This window comes from Corvus moneduloides, chromosome 6 (genome assembly GCF_009650955.1).
Source record: "Corvus moneduloides isolate bCorMon1 chromosome 6, bCorMon1.pri, whole genome shotgun sequence".
NCBI classification, from domain to species: domain Eukaryota; kingdom Metazoa; phylum Chordata; class Aves; order Passeriformes; family Corvidae; genus Corvus; species Corvus moneduloides.
In genome coordinates this window covers 6,120,428-6,136,695 of record NC_045481.1, presented here as the reverse complement: position 1 = coordinate 6,136,695, position 16,268 = coordinate 6,120,428, and the positions used below count along the sequence as shown (strand labels likewise).

Here is a 16,268-nt window from a genome sequence, read left to right as displayed (position 1 = left end):
TCTCTTACCAGTGTGGTGAATCCTCAGAGGTGGTGGCTCCTACCAAGGATCCAGGAGGAATTTCTGCCATTTGAATAGATTTCTCTGTGCCAGGGCTATGTCACCCCAGAGACCCTGGGTCATTCACACAAAATATGGGAAGAAACCAGCCCAAACCTGCAGACACGCAGCAAGAAGCCCATTCCTCTAAGTCATGCACATCCCCAGGCCAAGGTCCAGGTGTTGCTTTTTGGTTAAGGAGTGGTTCAGAGACAGGCAAAGGACTGTGTCTGATAAAGAACATCCCAGGATTTGGGTGGTGGCTGCTAATCCTGGCAACACCACATTCACATGAGGCATGTAGGGGCCTCAGGATCAGTGTTTTCAGAGCTGTCCTCAGGTTGAAACATCCAGCTGTTGTCTCCTGATGCAACACCTTCAGAGGAGGTGACTGATGTGCTGCTGTGCCTATGGCACCCGCTTGGGATGCTCAGTCTTTACAAAACCTGGACCTGCAGCCCCAGGTAGTACACAAGTCCTGGCTGGAGATGGGAGCTGAAGCACCTGGCCCTGGAAAATGTTTCCCTTTCAAGAGGCTCTTGCCCACAGGGGAAAGCCCATCTTTTTGTAAATATTTCTCCTTTTCAATATCTCTCATATATTTTCAGTGTTTCACTTCAGCTTCTTCAAGAAAATGGTCCTAAAGAAAATCCCTAATGATGAGGAAAATCTTTCCATCATAATCAGGATTTTTAGTAAAAAAATCCCATTTTTCTGAACCGCTCCAATGGCTAACTATTTTAACTTCTGCCCTTCAGCATCATCTGGGGCATACCCTGCAGAGCATCATTAGAAAAATGGCTCCTTGTAGATTTTGTAAACAAAATAGATAAACAAGAAGAAGGGTCTTGCAAATCTACAGGCAAGTTGGGATGCAAACAATGAGATCAGGGCAGGACAAGTGAATGACAGAATAGTTACCCCAGATTCACCCTCTGATCCAGGTCCCTCAAAGAATCTGTGGTTATAAGTTTTTCAGGGGATTGATGGGATTAGAAACCTTTCTTTAGAAGCATTACATGTTAACTTGTAAACCAAACAACATACATTCAGCAAGAGTCCATCTGGTTCAATAGAAATAGATCTTTATTAATAACATGCACATCATACGTATATTTAAAATACATATACATTTTTTCTACTATTCACTTTAGAAAACAATTTCATAAAAACCTTCAATCAGGTCCCAGGTAATTTTAAACATTAAAAAGCCTTTTTTTGTTGTTTTGTTTTGTTACAGAACCAGTAGGCATTGTTCCAATTACTTGGTGTATAATCACCATGTATTTAACATAATGCAGGCTCATGCATTTCAATAGAAATAGGTGTTCCCTTCTCTGCTTTGTCAATCGTGTCAAATATATGATGATATACTTGACACCACCTGCCACAGTTGTTGTATGCAGCTGTGATTCCCTCCTGGGAGCGCTCTACAGGTGGCATTTAAAATCTGGAGACAACTTTTTTACAACTTTCCGAGTTCCTGTGGGGGGCTCCTGGTGCTGCACGTGGCCCAGAGCCCAGCTAAGGCAGGAACCAGAAAAACAGAATTTCATGAATGCCGGAGAGGAAAGCAATCCGAAAAAAGAAAAGAGGGAATTTACAAATCCCCTCTGTGTTCATGGCAAACTGAGGTCAGGGCTGGGTTTCCCAAGGTCCTGCCAAGTACTAAATCAGATCTGTAGAGAGTGCACAGAGATACCAGCGATAGACGGCTTGCGGATTTACAGAACATTTACAAAGGCTCATACGAGGATGGGGCTTTAAGGCACAGTAGTCCATATACTCAACACATTCATTGGAAAACAGAAGTTCAATTTACAGTGCAAGAGAGATGTATTGAAGAGCTCAAGCGGCAGCTCGGTGATGGCAGTCACCGGTAACGCGGCGATCGAGGGGGGTCTGCGACGGGCGCAGCCCCAGCCCTGCACAAGCTCATGCACATGCTGAGCATCAAGCACATGAGGAGCCTCTCGGGCTTCAGCGACAGGGTCTGTGCGAGGAAATCGGGTGATAACTGAAGCATTTACAGGAGCAGGGCCCTCATATCACAGAATCATGGAATCATGGAATGGTTTGAGTTGGAAGAGACCTTAAAGACCTTTGGTTCCAACCCTCCTGCCGTGGGTGGGGACACCTTCAGTTCCTCAAACTCAGTGTTGGGGTTCTGCACCAGGCCCCATCCACACCCACGCTGTGGCTCCCATGAAGCCCCGTGCACCCTTCACCAGCATGTCCAGCCAGAAAAGCAGCACGAAGAAAACTCAACTCATAGAAACACTAATTACTGCCCAGTGTGCTGCTATTCCCAGGTGAAAATTAATTGCCCTAAGCCAGTCATTTTCAAAATGATCAGCTCTCCTCACCAAGTCTGTCCTTGTTACCCAGCTCGTCTATATTCTCTCTGATGAATATTCTATCTCCAAGGCAACTGAGTCAAAGAGAAGCAAGGACTTTCTTTACATCCAGTGCAAACATAGCCCATATGTAGGAGTTCCTAATGCAGTCATAATAGAACATATATATATATAAATCTATCTCACTGAAAGCTGACCACCTACAGACAGATTCTCACATCAGAAGCCAGAAGAGCTGAACTGTAGCTACAAACCCAAAAAAGAAAAATCACTGTATGTAGCTGCATTAAAATGCTGGTACCCAGTAACTTGGCAGCTAAATGTTAGAATCAATACAAGTATATAATTCAAAAGGTGTCAAATTAAGTATTTCGGGAGTCACTTGCAATGTTATTGCACATTTGTAGTTCTTTATCACCCCATAAACTATTTTTAAGCACTCAAGTCAAATTTTTCAGATCCATTTTTTAGCAGCACCAATCACTGGACAAAGCAGAAGGCAGTAAAAACTGAAGCAGACTTAAAGTGTTTAGAATAGTGAACCTTTGATTCAATTCCATATCAAAAAGTCAACCATAAAAAACCCAATTTATTCTCTAGAAAGAAATAATCCATTTTAGCAGCTCCTGGAGCAAGCAAAAATTTAAAAAAGAGACAATGTGTTTTGTTCAAGAAAAAAACACATGAGAAAAACATGAGTAAATTATCATTCTCTTTCCTAGGTAGATCAAGGAGTTTTGTGACCTGATGCAGATTTTTGTCTGTTATATCTGTTAGTTATCAAAATGCCTTATCAGAGAAGCTTTCAATAGGCAAGAAAGTATCTGCCTCTTTCAGCAGGCAAAGAACCTCTTCAATGGTGAATCTGACAGGGCCAATGTTCCTTTTCAGGTGAGGTTAAAGACTTTGATCCTACTGAGCTTTTTTCATTTCATAGTAACATTTCTAATTTTAAGTTAAAAGTTTTGTTTATTCAAGCCAGAACCATCCTATGAATATAAAAAATCAGTCAGTGAGAGAAAAGAAGACTTTTAGAGTTTCCTATACATGCTAGATCATTATGAAATCAGGTGAAAACAGACATGAAGAGGAAAAAAAGCATAAATCAGACCACGTCAGAGTGGAAAATTACATGGTTTGAAAAATCAGAAGACAGGAGCAATTTTCCTTTACCATTCCCCCAGCCCTGGGGTGGCACGAGGCGTTCCTGGTGCCGCAGAGGCCGGACAGCTCCTGGGGGATAATGGCACCTCTCACAACAGCAGATGGGCTTCTCTGCCAGCTCTTACTGATGGTACTGGGGCTGTCCTACACACCTGATCAGCAGCCTGGGCTCCCCCAGCCCCCTCTTGAGGTGGGCATGGCCCCTTTCCACTGGAGATTTCTCAAACTGGAAATTTCTCAACCATTTCTCAAACCATGCAACTTGATCAGCTCCATGATTTTGGGCTGGTGAAAGCCCAGGGGCGGCAGGAATCAAACCACACACAACCAGGAAGCTCTGAAGCTGAACTGCACTGGCTGAGGATTGAAAGACATCCTTTTCTAAGAGATAAGTAAATATGACTTGTCTCAAAGCAAAACCAAAAATCTGAACATTCATCATGGCTAACAGCACCTCCCAAACAGCACTGCCCTGTTTTTTCAGCCTTCCCACAGTATCTGAGATGTTTATATTCACCAGTTTGCAGGTTATCCTTGTTTTGAATTACACTGCTGACTTTTTTTTTAATTTAAAAAAAAAGTCTGGATTTTACTGCTTCCTTCTGTCTCCTAAACCTGTACTGACTTCTAACTACTGATACCAGAGTTAACTTTCTTCACACCTTTCTGCTCTTGCTTTTCTGCCCTTTCTCCAGCACTAACACATGCCTGGAAGCTGTGATGATATGTGCAACACACACGACCAGGATGCTCTGAGCAGGGTGACAGGAGGAATCTGACACAAAAAGCACGTTCTTGGCAAGCCACAGTATTTGTTCACACTGTATAGTGCTTCAGAAATAGTATCAGCCACATCTGCAAGAGCAAAGCCTTTAAAAATAAAAAAAACCTAGGTTCTTAGATCTATATATATATCTGCCTCCAGCTGAGTGTGCGCTGTTATTTACTTTGCTTTAAAGCTTTAAAGTGGTGATAGCCAGCGAGGCAAAGCCATTTTCTTCACTGTAAGCCAACAGACCTGTAGGACTTTGACAGGCTTTGAACCATCTTGTATATTTGTTCAGCAGTTCTGGGATGCAGGTCCCCCGTGGGGGAGCTGCGAGTGTATCATTAAGAGCTGATTTACAGGCTCATTAATCACATTCCCCCAGATTATAGTGCAATCTTTGCTTCTGACCCCATTTCTGGAGCATCATCTTTCCCTTAATGTTACTCTTTGGTATTTTCATGACGTAGCTTTGGCAGCTATGAAACTTTCCACTGGTAGTCATTCCGTTTGCTGAACATCCCACACATGCCATAGCTTGTGAAATATATATATTTACATATTCTAAAGTTAATTCCCAGATTGAAATTAGACATTTCACTTAACCTGAAACATTATTACTAATGCTGAGCAGTTCCATCAGGAGAACCTCTGAGGTCTTACCAGCATCTGTCAGACACATTCATTCTCTATCTATGAGAGTTATCATTGATTTGCTGCCTTTTATAGTCCACATAAAAAGAAATTGCTGTCTATTCCCTAGCACCAGTGTGAACCTCAGGCCAAACAGCAAATTAGCATGCAAAGAAGTATCAGGGAAACAGCTAGGGAAAGAGGCAAATGAAGTTAAGGGAACACCAATGATGGCTGAAGAAACAATCTTTCCTGTGAGTCATTCTGGTTCGTATTAAAATAGCGAAGTAGATACCAGCTAAGAGATAATATAAGTAAAAGGTGAATGCAATTATTTTTTAAAAAAACCAACCCACAAACCCTTGCAAATCTCAGTATAGAGTGTCTGTAAGTAGCAAGCGAGTTCAGTCTCTGAAAATCCTAAGCTAAAGACTGATTCCTTTGGCACTGACTCCTTCATGGTCAAAGCAATTCTCAAAGAAACTTTCTGTCTATACCTTTACAGCAGATAACTTGTGTTTTACTCCTCACTGTTAGACTACTCCACTGCTTGGGGGCTGCCCTTGCACCGGGGACGGCGTAATTTAACTGCAAAAGTGATTTGGAGCATCTGTATCTACACACAGGTAACTTAAGTGCAGCTTTGTTTCTACAAACCGCCTTGCACACAGTCTCTGCAGGGTAGAACCTCCGTATTGCACCTCTCTGTGTGTACAGCAAGGTGCTTCACACCGGGGGTCAGCAGCGGGGGCTGCAGAGCATTATCCAAAGCACCTTCCGCTCAGCTCCCGGCGCCTCCGCCTCTGATCTCAAACACATCTGCAATTAGTGCCTCATCTCAACACCTCAACAAGCAGTTCAAGCATTCAGAAACAAACATCAGTGGGTCTAACAGCTACTTTAATTCATTTTATAAATAAGCAACTGAGAATTTTGCTCCAAGTGGCTGCCCGTGTAGCCCATCCCGTAAACGGCGTTCTCTGCAGAGTAAGGCACGATGCGATACGAGTGCAGCTCTTCATAATAGAGCGACTGGGAACAGCACTCCTGCACCATAAACTTCAGCCGTTTTCGTGCGTCAGAGTAGGCAGTCCTATAGCACGGAGCCTCCTTAAAGTATTCATAGCTCTCCCTCTCTGTCTCTAGGTGAATCTTCCTCAACAGATTGTTAATTAATACAGACCTACGGAGATAGGCTTCGGGGTCATCCAGGAAGCGGAGCTTCTGGAGAGATAGTTTTAGGATACAAGTCCGGTCCTCTGGTAGTATCAGGTGCTGGGGAGTAAATGGATGGGTCTTTAGCATCAAGGAGTGAAACTGGGGAGAGGGTGGGGTCTGGAGCAAGAGAGATACTTACTTTTGGACAATACTCATGGTAATCTTGATGTAAATGTTCTTCTTCTGCATATTTTCTCTTAAAGTAAGCTACTTTCGACGTCGTTAATGTCTTTGGTAGGCCCCGATCAGATCAGCTCTGCACAAAAGAAGAAGAGAAACAAGGTCAGTAATGCTTGCTGCCAGGGTGGCTATAACATCACAGTCCGGGGTGTGCAGGGGAAGGAGGGATCCAGAGTGGGAGTGCAGCCAGGAACAACACTCAGCCTCAACCTGCAGCCCTCAACCCACTGGAAAAACAGTTGAGAGGTTGGCAAATGTGAAACTGCCTCTGAAACACCCACACTGAGGCTTGCCAGCACAGCAAGGCCCTCTCTGGAGTGACCACCACAGCACTGGGCGCAGGCAGGGTCTCCTGGTCCTAGTGGGATGTCCTGGCCAGCCACAGCCCCACAGAGCAGGCAGGAGATGCCCTAGATGAGAAGGTCACCATGCTCTGTGGAAGGGACCAGGATGGGGCCACCTGTGTGCAGAACAGGGGATCCTGTGCCCCGCTTGGCCGAGGACTGGGTTTTGCTTTCCACACGCCATGCACGGAGCTCCGTGGCTTCCCTGGAAAACCAATGCGGAGTGTATTCACTAGATGGTAGTGTCGTCTCGGAGAAGCAGGAGAGCCCCAGTTCAGTGGGAGGGTGATGGAGTTGGTTTGTTCTCTGGGTGGCTTCAGTTTTTCAGGGCACAGAGGACAGAGGCTCAACATTTGGGATAAGAGAAGGAATTGTTGGGCTTTTGTCCTGTGACAAGAGCCCATTGGAGGTCTGTTCCTCCAGAGCAGAGCCCTGCAGAGGACCAGGGCACTCTGGGCACCTGCAGCCAGGCCTGGCTGCCTGCTCTGAGCTTGCCCATCTCCCTGGAAAGGTGACATGGTGCTAATTCAGCATCTTAATGAGGTCCATAATTCCAGTGGTACTCAGCCTGGTGAGCACTGGGTCCCTGTGAGAGCCAGGACTGGGCTTTGCTCAGCTATTCATTAGACAATACAAGGAGCCATGTGCATTTCTGGGAGGCACCATCTCTTCTCAAATCCTCCTTTTTATAGAAATTTCTGTTACTTGCTTTTAAATGCACCTTTTAAAAATAAAAAAAAACAAACCCAAATTTTATTATATCGATATCTAAAGGCAATTCAGGGAAAGAAACTACCCAGAGCCACTTCATAGTATAACTCAAAGTCAGGTCCTACGGGAAATATTTTCTTCCCCAAATTGGGATCTCCTTATGGGAGCATTTGAAACTTAGGTTTTCTGAGGAAATAAAGGATTTGGTTCTGGACAGCTCCCCTGATACAGTTGAAAAGCCAAGAAGCATTGCACAGCCAGAACACAGACCTCATGTTGCTGGAAGGATCCTTTCATGGGGCATGAGGGGCTCTTTGAGTCTTAGCTGCTGGTGGGAGTGGTAAGATACCCACACAACCATTCCCGGGACTGACAGCATCTCTTCTTCACTGGCAAGAAGGAGCAATGGGCTCTCCCTTCCTTCTTCTATGCCAAAAACCCACAAAAACAGGCTGAAGAGGAAATCCCCTCAATGAGAGGATTTTCGTGTTTTCTCACTGAATTTCATGTCTGTGAGGATGGAGGTTTCTCATAAAGGATGCTGCAGATTTGTGCAGGAAACTGACTGGTGAATTAACACCCCATATGGAGTCAAGACCCCTCAGCCCTGCTCTGGGACCCACCATGGCAAAGATTGCAGAGAAGAGCAGCATTTCTCCAGGAGAGGGACTACTGCTCTCACAGTGGGACAACACTGCTAAGGTTGTCAAGGACTACTACAGGCTTCTAGTCACCCTGGACCATCACACACATCAGAGATGCTCCCAGCACCCACCTCAGCTCTCAAGGGCAAGGGCAAGGCTTTGGTCTTCACCACCCCATTGGCTTTGAGTAGCTGCAAACGCTGGTTTAAATTCATATGCAGCAACCTTCTCTGCTTGCAGGTTTTATTCCAGTATTTGAGTTGCACCAGAGCCTGGGCAGCCTGGATATTTAATTACTCCGATATCACGTTCCCCTAGGTGGAAACCCCACTACTGTGTTATCTGAGCACAACAACAGATGCATTTATCTCCCAGTACCATAGGATGGGAGAACATTACAGTTTTCCTCACACTACCCTGAGGAAGACAAAGGTGACAAAGACAGATGAAGTGACATTCCCATGGCCAACCAGGCTGTCAGGGCTGGGAAAGGAGCCAAACCCAGCACACAGGTAGATCCTTCCCCTCAAACCAGGCCTCTAAATGCTAAAACATGCTCCATAGTGTTTTTCAGGGAAAAGGCTGGAAGCACAGCCCTATCACTGCCTGGGTGCAGTGGAAGCAGAAAATCGGCCTGAGTACAGGGGCAGCACAGACAACCACAGCATGCAGAGCATCTCAGCTCAGTTCTGCAGCTCTGCCAGCTCCATGCAAAACTCTCCCTTGTTGCTCCAGGCCACGGGAATTCCACCCCCCTCGCCCCAGAGATGGAGGGTGACAATGTGAAATTCAGCATCCCCTGAGCACAGAGGGTCCTGGACACATCAGGGAGCCAGGACAAGGGAAGGAGGACTGCCAGCCTGTGGCTGAGAGGGAAGGAGGGCTGTGTTTTTGCCCATGCCGCGGGCTGGGGGCTGGTGCTGGCTGGCAGGAGCAGACGGAAAAATTGTATTTTGCTGAGGGACACGTATGACCATCCTGGCAGTGGGTTCATTGAGCACCCAACTGGCACCCTCTTCCTGGGATTATGTTCAGCACCAGCCTGGGACACACGATTGGTTGGCTGTATTTAAATTCCTGAAGACCTTACATCATCTAAAACAGCAAAGCTGTCACAACCCCCTCACCCCAACACCCATAACTTTAGGAACAAGGAAGGGAAACTACGACCAAGCAAACACCAAGAGCATCTCTAGGCTGCAAGTTTGGCTTGAAATGTGTTCCCAGTTTTAAATGAAAGACTACACTCTAGGAGCAAAGTAGCCCCAAGCTGCTCGACACCACACCATCTGTTAGCAAATCCCAGCAGTTCCAAATCTGCAGAGCTTGGAGCACCCCCTTCCCCAGCTCAGCAGCTCCCACGGGCTGTCACAGGTGGCTCAGCTCCCCAGGAGGGAGGGGGTGCTGCCTGCACACCTGCAGGGTGAGAAATTGAGCTGAGGGCACACAAGCCCATCCCAGGGCTGCTCAAGAGAAGCTCAGGGTCTGCTCTTGTGCTCAGTGCAGTTGCTGTTCCACAACCACCCATTTCATCACTGTCATCTTTTGTGGATGCTGGTGGGGCCCACACATCTGTCTGCAGGTTCAGGGAAACAAGAGCATGAACTGTGGCCTTGCACTGTGCCCTCAACACCAGCACCGATGCTAACCCCCTCCATGCAGGAGGCTCACAAGGACCAAGCCTTTCTCTAACACTTATTGGAAGTCAGCACTCGATGGCTCTGTGCGTGCCTGGGAGCTGCTTGGCTGGGGTCACAGCCATCCAAGGCTGTAGTAATGCCGCAGTGAATCAGACCCTCAGTGTTTTGTTTAAATATAAACATATTGAATCAGTGTTTTTTGTGTAGAAGGCTATTCTCGCGAGCCAAGTGTTTTGACAGCTCCAGCAAGGTGGTATGAGTCACTGCCTCTGCCTCACTCAAGCTCAGAGACAGATACATCTTAATCACATTACGTCTTTTTCAGCGCTACACCACAAGTCAAGGCACGGGGCCAAATCTCCCCACGGGGACCAACCAGCGCAGCGCTGAGTCCTGAGCCTGAGGTTTGTCCTTCCAGCCTGGATGAGCGTCGGGAAAGCGCGTTCAGCATCCCGGCAGCGCTCAGCCGCAAGCCCTCCGCTGCTCCCCAAGGACTCGGTGCCGTTCGCACCAGCGGGCGGTGCTGCGGGGCTCGGGAGCCCCAGGCGGGCGCTGCCGCTCCCGCTGCCCGCTGTTTACACCCCGCCGGTGCGTGCCTGCTCGGAATGCGCAGCGCATCGGGGCACGGCGGCTGGAGCTGCCATTAGCGCTAATGGAAGTTTGGAATGTAAACCCCACGCGCGGCAGTGAGGGAATAGGCGCCTCTGTCTCAGGCTTAGATCTCTCGGATACCGTTTCTCAAGGGCTTTAATTGTACCTTCAAAAGACCAAAATGTGTCCGTTCCTGTTTATTTCTCCGGGAACAATTATGGTGCTCTGTGTGTGGTACTCGCAGAGTTATTAGGCATGTTTGGACAGAGGGCTGTCTTATCTAAATTGGATTGGAAATAGATTTATAGCACGGCAACTTCCCATTTGAACTGCAAATTGCACCAAAGTCACTTCACCTGTGCTCCTGCATCACCCCAGCGACAGCAGCCCCGCTTCAGCATAAATTAATGCCGGCGATTTCCACAGGGCTGCAGCCTAGCCGAGACAGCAGCTAACACGGAGTTTAACAAATGGTTGAAAAGCCAGGAGAAAACACACCTGAGCTTGTGCTTTTGCATCTCGGGCAACAGAGAGGGGTCTGCAAGCCTCGGCTCTACACAGCAGCCCTGTCCCAGAACTTTTACGTGAGCCCTTGGGAGCATCCCCGCACCTGCCTGCGCCTGCACCTCCCCTACCTTTCCCCGGGAAGAAAATTCCTCCCTGCCTGCTCAGTGCTGCAGTGAAAGGGCTCGTCTGAGTCGATACTGTTTGGTTGTTGATGCAGACATCTGCAGGGGGTGAGCAAGGAGCCGGCTGGCCGAGCCAGCCCCGCCAAGCTGCGCACGGAGGTGGTGACTCAAATGTGCCGCTGCCCTGCAGGGTTCCTATCGCAGCGTAAAGGAGAGTGATCAATATGCGAGCTAAGCTGGCTGAGACGGAGACCATCGCTGAGCATCTCTTGCGTGCTCAAATACAAAACCTGAGGCTTCTGGACACACAGAAACTGGCCTTTATCATCAGCGGGAGACGTGGCTTTGACATGGCAGGACGCACCATCATGTCCTTGCGACTGCTGTCAAACTGCGGTGATAAACTCCCCCGTCTCTAACCTTCAGAGCACTCCCAATTAGGGGATGCTCAGCTGAAACCTGTCCCTGGTCTCACAAGCTCTGCTGCTGCTCTTCTCCTCTCCTAGGGCAGCATAAGCAGCTGGTCCCACTGTGGGATTCCCAGCTGATAATGCAAAGCTACCAGACCACAGGCAGATGAGCATGTGGATGGAAAACACATGCCAGCCCCAGGATTTCACATGGCTTCCGATCAACTGTAGCCCTTCCAGCGTATCGAGCCTTAGAGCAAGCCCCCTTTTATTGACTTACGGGAAGGTGTGGACCCTCAGCCGTACTCTGGTCTGCTGGCTTTGCACTTTAAAACTGCCTTTTAGTTTGCTGATTGCTCTGCAGACCTCCCTAATTGCCGATTCTCCCTGGGCACACATGTGTCCAAGGCGCAAGCATCTGAAGAGCTCTCATGAGGGCGTGAAGGCATGAGACATAATGGCTGAGTGACTATTCCTGCCTCGCCCCCCATAGTCCCACTGCTTTCATCAATAGAATAAAATAGTAATTCCAGGTTCTGCCCCTTTCGACATTAACCCCAGTAAACTCCCCTCACTCAGCCCAACCAGCTGAAGTTTGCAAACTTGTTAGTTACCTGAGGATGCAGAGTCAGTCTGCCAAGGGTCTTTCTGGGATAATCTCAGCAGTTCTGGTAAGATTTCCCCCTCGCACGGGCTCAGCGAGCATTTCTGGCAGCACGGCACTGCTGAACGGTCACCTGCCGTGGTGGATCAAGGAGAAACACACATGGCTCAGGTGGCAAAATCAGGACAAACACGGTGAGCAGCTGGACCACAGGAGGAGAAAGTGCTATTTCAGCATCCCCACAGGGCTTAGTAACAGGGATAAATAAGTGATGTTACACCCAATTCTCTAACTTCGACCTTGTTTCCTGCAATCCCTTTCACACATCAGGAAAGTAGATAAAACATTAAGAAAAAAACATTTCAGTCCCTCAATGGTGTAGCTATAATCCTCACAGAGCAAATGCTGCAAAAATACAGCTTGCTCCTCTAAATATCCGGACGTCCCTGGAGCTACAACATTAATTCTGCCCCAACCACCTCTTAAAATGGCACATTATTTTCTCCATTAATTCTTGTCAACCTCCGAAGAAAGCTAAAGGGCTACTATTAAAACCATGCCATTATTTTGAGTAGCAGCATTAATTTTCTTTCATACACACTCACACTGCCTGCAGAGCAGTACAGGTCTGGAGAAAGTCAGATTCCCATTTCTCTTTAACAGGGTGCACATTTCAGAGTTTGCCTGACATACAGTACAGTTTCCAGGCTGATGCCTTTCCTTCTGGGTGAAGTATTTGGCACGCTGTAGTAAGAATATCTCCCACTCTCGGGGGAAAAACTATCACAGATATATATGTATATCTAAACTCTGCACTTCTACGTGTGTGCCAGAGACACTCACACTTTTTGAGCACATGAACGAAATTAGACGTCTAAATCTTGCAAGGGAGAAAAGAAAGGAGAGCTCGTATGTGTGCGTACTCGTGCCTCGCAGCTATAAGACAACTATATTTAGACAGTTGTGTCATCCCAGAGGATGACAGCATTAACAGGCGATGGAAAGAGGAGCTATGGTGACTTTTCAGAGTTCAGCTCTGACCGTGAAAAGAGGACTCTGATCGAAATGACCTTTTGTAGAGTCCGGCAGAGCAGCAGCACCTCTGCCCGTGGCACTGCGGGACGCGCGGAGCCTCCCTCTCAGCTCTTCCTTCTCCCACACTGCAGCAAAGCCACGAGAGCTCCCAAACAAACGCAAAACTTACTCCACGCCGACAACCACCTGCTAAACCCTTTGGAGTGGATCCCGCCAACAAAGCCCCACACCACCTCGCTGCCACGGGCAACCCCACAGCTCGCTGTCCCCGGCCACCTCCGGCTCAGTGGCACTCACCCAGCGAGCCCCGGCTCCAGAGGGAGGGCTGCTCCGTCCTTCCCTCGCTGCTCCTGGAGGAGGTGGTGGCAGTGCTGCTGGTGGTGGTGGCGGTGGTGGTGGCGGTGGTGGCAGCTCCTGCGGGTCCCTGCAGCCACTGAGGAGCGCATCACCTCCCGGCCGCAGCCCGCGGAGGTGGGTGCCCAGATGTTCCCCGCGCGGATTGGTCCAGCGGGAGCAGATGTTGCCCGGTTGCTAGGAGCGTTGCTAGGAGCGCTGCTACGAGACGGTGACGCTCTCTCCATCACTGGCGCGACTCGAGGCCGCGGGGAGGGAGGGAGGGAAGGAGAGAGAGAGGGAGGGAGGAGGAAGAGGGGAGGAGGGAGGAGCAGGTCCCGCCACCGGGATGCTCCGCGCCCGGCCGTGCCGTGCCGGGCTGCGGGGTGAGCCGGAGGATGGAGCGGGTGCCGCGGCTCAGAGCTGGACAGGTGGTGAGGAGCTGCCTGGGGCTCGCGGCTGAGGATGGGGATGTGAAACGCCAGAAGCGGGAGGGGGGAGCAGCCCGGGGAGGGGGCGGGCGAGGGGGACCATAAAACCTCCCGTCAGGGCGGGCTGAAGGATGCGCGGAGCGGGCCGGCAGCCGCGGAGGTGCCGAGTGCCCGTTGCGGCACTGAGAGAGGGCGGGAGCTCTGCTCGCTTCAGGGTAGGATTGGGAGAAACACAGCCCAGTGCCTGGATGGGCTGGAGGGAGAGGAGTCCAATTCGGTCTTGCTGGCAGAGAGCCAAGCTCTTCTGCTCTCTCGCTGGGTCATGTTCCTCTTCCCTCCTGATTTATGGTTCTCCCTTTTTCCTCCATGCCTGCCATCAGATCCTGGCCCACTTTTTCCCCTGAGCTTTTGGGATGTTCTGCCACAGTGCCCTGGGTCCCACCCTGGGACTTACACCCATGATCCCATGGGGAGAAATTGGATTGCTGTAGGAAAAAAACTGCACAGCAAAACAACCCAGACCTCCTCCCAGATAAAAGAGCAGGTCACTGTGGGGTGGCACAACTCCTGCATCTCAGCCAGACAGTGGGATTTTACTGCTGAGCACCCTCCTTAGGGCAGTAGGTGGGATACCAGGCTCAGCCTATCCTCATAACTGAGGGTCCAGCCAGAAAGGCCCAGAAAAAGTTTAAAAGGAGCCAATAAAATCTTACCTGTATAATACAGTGTGCAGAAAGAGGGGGAATCCCTTTCCCTGGAAGTCTAACTCTGTATGTAAATACTGGCAGATAAAAAGCTAAAAAAAAAAAAAGTATTTTTTAAAAAATCACGCCAGCTATGTGTAAGGACCTTCCCTGAAAGAAGGAGGTCACTCCCAGAGTGAAAAGGAGTTGTACAAGACGAGCTTTTCTGGACAGCCAGATCGGTGCCAAAGGCTGCACTGGAGTTACTAGTACAACACTGGCTTAGATCAGCCCCAGCACCAAGCCTGGGCTTTGATCAGGACTTTTCTCCAAGAAACATCTCTAGACAATAAATTTTCTTCTCCACCAGCCAGCTGTATCCATTTCCTCACCACTACCATGGATGACACCGCTGCTCCTGACAGACTCACGCTCATGCCATAGCCTCCCCATCCAAGCAGTCACTCAGTCCAGCCCATGGAATCTCAGAATGGTTTGGGCTGGAAGGGACATAAAGATCATCTTGTTCCAACCCCCTGCCATGGGCAGGGACACTTCCTACTACATCATGGTGCTCAAAGCCCCATCCAGCCTGACCCTGAACACTTCCAAAACAACTTCTCTGGGCAATCTAGTGCCATCTCCCATCCTGCTACTAAAGGTGACTCAAAGGCTCAGACAGTGCCAAAAACAAGGCACAGTGCTATGGGAATATATTCATTTTGACAGCATTTGAAGCTCCTGGGCAATTCCCTGTTCCCCTGTGATCTGTAAGATGTCCAATGCATATTCTATCTGGTCATGTCACTGCTGGAAGGACACAGAGAGGGAGGGACTTCCCCTCCCTCTGGTTGCTCCCTAAAGGTCCTGCAGTGGATTTTGCACCAGGCTTTGTCCTCCACCCTCTTAGACAGTGGGAATGGAGGCACACTGCATTTGGGATTCACCTGGATCAGTATCACCCTCAAATTTTAACAAATTGGGTCTTGGCAAGCCTGAGACCCAGCTAGCACATACCAATGCAGCAGCCTCAGACCAGTTACTGCCTTGACCTGGAGCACCTGGCTGCATTTGGTACTCAGTGTGCACAAACGTGCACACATGGCTCCCCTGGTCTTTGCACCTTGAGGAAAGATCGATCACGGCCACATATTTACTTCAAATTATCTCTGAAGCTCTGCCTCTTTTATTGAGAAGTCAAATGAAACTCCAACTAATTTCAAATTTGAATTTTCCAGGACAATAGGAAGGCAGTGGAATTTAATTGATTTTGATTACCTGCCTTATTATTATGCTGCCAGTAGCAGTAGTTCAGGTTGGTGTAATTTTAAATTTACTGTGAGATGAATCTGACATTTCTCTACTGCTGAATCGAGGACTCGAGCGATTCTTCAGCTCTTCACAAAGACATGGTAATTAATTCAGTAATATCACTTCTGTAAGCAGAGATAGAAAAGGAAGACACAGAAGCACCTACTCCGTGCCTAAGAGCTGAATGAACGACAGCATCACTTACTCCAATCTTTGTGAAATTTACTGTATTTTTTTTTAACATTCAACACAATTTCAAGTGCAAAGACACATCTTCCCCTCTCCTGTCAGCACACGAGCAGGACTTATTAGCAGGCAATAATTTACAGCCAAAAGGTCAGCTATGTTTCCTCAGCTGGATCCAAGAAGCATTTCCATCCCCTGATCAGCTCTGAGGAAATTCTTCCACAATCCAAGTGCAGCTGCTTTTCTTTGCCCACTTTCCAAGGGGGCAGAGAGTGCAGGGAAGCAGATCCCCTGCCAGTGTAAACCAGCACTGTTCTGCTGGCTGAAAGGGACCTCCACCAGGAAGAACAGAAGATGCT

The 16,268-nt window shown here is 48.6% G+C and overlaps 1 long non-coding RNA gene across 1 annotated transcript; it reads right to left on the bottom strand.

Moving 5' to 3' along the window:
* Positions 1 to 1,104: 1,104 nt before the first annotated feature.
* LOC116445800 lies at positions 1,105 to 13,470 on the bottom strand. The gene is made up of 4 exons (XR_004240884.1): positions 13,263 to 13,470; positions 11,941 to 12,063; positions 6,317 to 6,433; positions 1,105 to 6,234 (listed from the first exon to the last, which is right to left on the bottom strand). It is a non-coding gene; the product is annotated as an uncharacterized LOC116445800 (long non-coding RNA).
* Between the last annotated feature and the right edge of the window lie 2,798 nt (positions 13,471 to 16,268).